Raw genomic sequence first — 6,000 nt, forward strand, 5'->3', positions numbered from 1 at the left:
AAACGTCATAGAAAGGGTTTAGAATGTCCATAGTTAAACTGATCTGAGATAAAGAATGATATAAGGAGTGAAACCAGAGAGAAAATAAAGGAAGTGAAATATTATTTCAATAAAGAAATAGAGACTCAGAAATAAAAAAGCAGAAATCCTTGAAATAAAGGAATAGGTGAACCAAATTTAAAATTTAATGGAAAGCATTACCAAAATACCTGACCAAAGTTTCAGACAATGAAGACAAAATATATAAACTTGAAAAAAAAAAAAAAAGTTGACTGTGAAGCAAAGATGTTAAGAGAGCATGAACAGAATTTCAAAGAAATATGGGATAACCTGAGAAGACCAAATTAAGGATTTATTGGGCTAGATGAAGGCTAGGAGGTATGAATGAAAGGAATGCACTGTCTTTTTAATGAAATAATATAAGAAAATTTCCCAAACTTCAAGAATGAAATGGGAAATCAAAAGTAGGAGGACTAAAGGACCTAAAGTATACAAAATTACAATATGCAGACCCACATGGGCATATTATTATGAAAATACGTAACCTACCCAAGAAGGATAGAATTTTCAATGCTGCCAGAGAAAACCAATGGGTAACATTTAGAGGAAAACCAATTTGGATCTCAGTTGATCACTCAACTCAGTAACTCAAAGTCAGGAGATCTTGAAATAATACATACCAAGCTCTAAAATATCATCTGAATGGTGAAAAACTGAAAGCATTCACCCTAAAAACTGGAACAAGGCAGGGAGGCCCTCTTTCACCACTTCTATTCAACATTGTCCTTAAAATTCTATCCAGAGCAATTAGACAAACCTAAGAAATTAAAGGGATACAAATAGGGAAAGAAGAACCCAAACTATCCCTGTTTGCTGATGACATGATTACACATTTAGAGGAACCTGTAAATTCCACCAGAACACTTTTAGAACTCATAAGTGAATTCAGTAAAGTAGCAGGTTACAAGTTCAATGCTCATAAATCCAATGTATTTTTATACATAAGTGATGAATCTTCAGAAAGAGAAATTAGGAAAACTACCCCTTTCACAATAGCTTCGAAAACAATAAAATACTTGGGAATCAGTCTCACAAAAGAGGTGAAAGACCTCTACAATGAGAACTACAGAACACTAAAGAAGAAATTAAAGAAAAACCTTAGAAGATGGAAAGATCTCCCATGTTCTTGGATAGGCAGAATTAATATTGTCAAAATGGCCATACTACCAAAAGTGCTGTACAGAATCAATGAATTCCAATTAAGATCCCAATGATGTACCTTACAGAAATAGAGCAAGCAATCATGAAATTCATCTGGAAGAATAAGAAACCCAGAATAGCTAAAGCAATCCTTAGCAGGAAGAATGAAACAGGGGGTATCGCAATACCAGATTTTCAACTATACTACAAAGCAATAGTAACAAAAACAGCATGGCATTGGCACCAAAATAGACAGGTAGATCAATGGGACAGAATAGAGGACATGGACACAAACCCAAATAAATTCAATTTTCTCATACTAGACAAAGGTGCCAAAAATATGCAATGGAGAAAAGATAGTCTCTTCAACAAATGGTGCTAGGAGAATTGGAAATCCACATGCAACAGAATGAAATTAAACCCCTATCTCTCACCCTGCACAAAACTCAACTCAAATGAATAAAGAACCTCAGAATCAGACCAGAGACCCTTCATCTTATGGAAGAAAAAGTAAGTCCAAATCTTCAACATGTTGGCTTAGGACCAGACTTCCTTAACAGGACTCCCATAGCACAAGAAATAAAAGCAAGAATCAATAACTGGGATAGATTCAAACTAAAAAGCTTTCTCTCAGCAAAGGAAACTATCAGCAATGTGGAGACAGAGCCTACAGAGTGGGGAAAATCTTTGCCACTCATACTTCAGATAGAGCACTAATTTCTAGAATATATAAAGAACTCAAAAAACACTAAACCAAGAATACAAATAATCCAATCGACAAATGGGCTAAGGAAATGAACAGACACTTCACAGAATGTCTACAAGCAATCAACAGATATATGAAAAAAATGCTCAATGTCTCTAGTAATAAGAGACATGCAAATCAAAACTACCCTAAGATTCCATCTCACTCTAATTACAATAGCGATCATCAAGAACACAAGCAACAAGAGTTGTTGGTGAGGATGAGGGGGAAAAGGTACACTCATATATTGGTGGTGGGGTTGCAAATAGTGCAGCCACTCTGGAAAGCAGTATGGAGATTCCTCAGAAAGCTTGGAATGGAACCACCATTTGACCCAGCTATCCCACTCCTTGGCCTATACCCAAAGGACTTAAAATCAGCATACTACAGAGATACAGCCACATCAATGTTCATAGCGGCTCAATTCACAGTAGCCAGATTGTGGAACCAACCTAGATGCCCCTCAATTGATGAATGGATAAAGAAACTGTGGTGTGTATATACAATGGAATATTACTCAGCCATAAAGAACAATAAAATTATGGCATTTGCAGACATATGGATGAAATTGGAGAATATCATGCTAAGTGAGATAAGCCAATCTCAAAAAAACTAAAGGACGAATGATCTCACTGATAAGCAGATGATGACATATAATGAGGGGTGGGAGGGGGCAAGAATGGAGAAAGGAAGGACTGTATAGAGGGAAAAGAGGGGTGGGAGGGTTGGTGGGCAGGGAAAAATAACAGAATATATCAAACAATATTACCCTATGTAAATTTATGATTACACAAATTGTATGCCGTTACTCTATGTAAAAGAGAGAAACAACATGTATCCCATTTGTTTACAATAAAAAAAAAGTGTGAAAAGAAAAAAAGAAAATAAAATGTTCTTTGAGGAAAACACAGATGTATACTTCCAAAGTATGATGCAAGTATTATGGGTAAAGCCTGGTGTTTCATAAGTGAAATCAAATTATACATTCTGACAGAGTACTTTGCAACACAGTTGTAGATTTTTGAAGAATAAAATGCCACACGCTAAAAAAAAAAAAAAAGAAAGAAAGAAAATGAATGCCAGCCAAGAAATTAAACCAAGTAAAATTAAGTTTCAGAATTGATGATCAAATAAAAACTTTCCATTATAAACAAAACTTAAAAGAATTCACAATTAGAATGCCTGCACTATTTAACACATTCTATATTTCATGAACAATAACAAAAATAAAAGGGAAAAATCAGCAAAGGGAGTAACTACAATAAAAAAAATCAGCGAGTCAATGGAGAAACTAATTCAAATAAAAAAATTAGGAAAAAACTCAAAGTGACACGGAATAAAATCATTTGTTAATAATAACACTGAATGAAAATGACTCACATCAATTAAAAGACATAGACTGGAAGATTATATCAAAAAAAAGAACCAACAACATGCTCTCTTCAAGAGACTTGCCACTTAAGCAACGACATCCACAGATTGAAAGCAAAAGGATGGGAAAAAACATATTCACATGGATCTCATAAACCAGTAGGGGTTTCTATCCTCATATTAGATAAAGAGGACCTCAAGCCAAAGTTAATCAAAGGGACATTTCATATTACTTAAGGGAATTATACACCAACAAGACATAAAAATCATAAATATTTATGGCCCAAACAATAAACATTTATTTATATCAAAAAAAAACCGACTCAATTTTGACAATCAAATAGAAAACAACAATAATCCTGTGTGACTTTAATACACCTGTCTCACTACTGGATAAATTATCAAAACAAAACTAAACAAACTATACAACTAAGTAATTCAATTGATAATTTAGACTTTTTAAATTTATTTTTATTTTTTTATTTCTTAGTCATTTATTCTTTTTTTATGCTGATTATTTTTTATTGTAAACAAATGGATACATTTTGTTTCTCTGATTGTACATGGCGTAAAAGCATACCATTTGTGTAATCATAAATTTACATAGGGTAATGTTGTTTGACTCATTCTGTTATTTTTTTCCCTTCTCCCCACCCCTCCCACCCCTCTTTTCCCACTATACAGTCCTTCCTTCCTCCATTCTTGACCCCTCCCTAACCCTAGCTCTAACCCTAACACTAATCCCTCCCTCCCCCCATTATGTGTCATCATCCACTTATTAGTGATATCATTCATCCTTTGGTTTTTTGAGATTGGCTTATCTCACTTACCATGATGTTCTCCAATTTCATCCATTTGCCTGCAAATGCCATAATTTTATCATTCTTTATGGCTGAGTAATATTCCATTGTATATATATACCACAGTTTCTTTATCCATTCATCAATTGAAGGACATCTAGGTTGTCCACAATCTGGCTTCTGTGAATTGAGCAGCTATGAACTTTGATGTGGCTGTATCTCTGCAGTATGCTAATTTTAAGTCCTTTGGATATAGGCTGAGGAGTGGGATAGCTGGGTCAAATGGTGGTTCCATTCCAAGTTTTCTAAGGAATCTCCACACTGCTTCCCAGAGTGGCTGCACTAATTTGTAGCCCCACCAGCAATGTATGAGTGTACCTTTTTCCCCACATCCTCTCCAACACCTGTTGTTGCTTGTATTCTTGATAATCACCATTCTAATTGGGGTGAGATGGAATCTTAGGGTGGTTTTGATTTGCATTTCCTTATCACTAGAGATGTGGAAAAAGTTTAGTTTTGTGCATGGTGAGAGATATGGGTTTAGTTTCATTCTGTTGCATATGGATTTCCAATTCTCCCAGCACCATTTGTTGAAGAGGCTATCTTTTCTCCATTGCATATTTTTGGCCCCTTTGTCTAGTATGAAAAAATTGTATTTATTTGGGTTTGTGTCCGTGTCCTCTATTCTGTACCATTGATCTACCTTTCTATTTTGGTACCAATACCATGCCGTTTTTGTTACTATTGCTTTGTAGTAAAGTTGAAGATCTGGTATTGCGATACCCCATTTCACTCTTCCTGCTAAGGATTGCTTTAGCTATTCTGTGTTTCTTATTCTTCCAGATGAATTTCATAATTTTTTGTTCTATTTCTGTAAGTTACATCATTGGGATTTTAATTGGAATTGCATTGAATCTGTATAGCACTTTAGGTAGTATGGCTTTAATGAACTTATACAGAATATTTCATCCATGAACCAGTGAATGCACTTTCTTCTCAGCAGCACATGGAATCCTTGTCTAAAATGTACCAGAGCCTGGTCCACAAAACAACTCTTGGCAAATTAAAAAATATAATACAGAGAATACCCTGTATTCTATCAGATCATAATGGAATGAAATTAGAAATCAACAATAAAATAAAAAATAGAAGCTACTCTAATATCTTCAGACTAAATAATATGCTATTGAATGACCAATGAAGAGGAGAGGAAATCAGGGATGAAATTAAAAATAAATACTTGAAGCTAAATGAAAATAGTGATACAATAGAGATAGTGATTCAAAATCTCTGGGACTTTGTGGAGCAGTACTAAGAGGAAAGTCCATTGCTTTGAGTTCTTTCATTAAAAGCATAGCTTGTCAATGAATAAATAAACTAACATTACATCTCAAAGCCGTTGGAAAAGAAGAATAAATAAACACCCAAAGTAGTAGAAGATAGAAAGTAATTAAATTCAGAGGTGAAATCAATGAAATGAATGCAAAAGAAACAATCCAAAAATCAGAAAAACGAAAAGTTGTTCCTTTGCAAATATAAATAGAATTGATAATCCCTTAGCCACTCTAAAGAAGAGAAAGAGAAAGTAAACTAAAATTACTAAAGTTGGTGATTTTAAAAAAAAGAAAGAAAATATCACAGTGGTGCTACTGAAATACAGAAGATAATTAGAAAGTATTTTGAAAATTATACTCCATTAAAATAAAAAATCTTGAAGACATTGACAGATTTCTACGGACATATGATCTATCCAACTGAATCAGGTGAACATTCACAAATAAAACATATCAATTTCAAGCAATGAAATTGAAGACACCATAAAAAGCTTACCAAAAAGAAAAACCAAGGATCAGATGGATTCTCAGCTGAGTTCGACCAGACCTT

The sequence above is a fragment of the Sciurus vulgaris genome (genome assembly GCF_902686455.1).
Source record: "Sciurus vulgaris genome assembly, chromosome: 10".
NCBI classification, from domain to species: domain Eukaryota; kingdom Metazoa; phylum Chordata; class Mammalia; order Rodentia; family Sciuridae; genus Sciurus; species Sciurus vulgaris.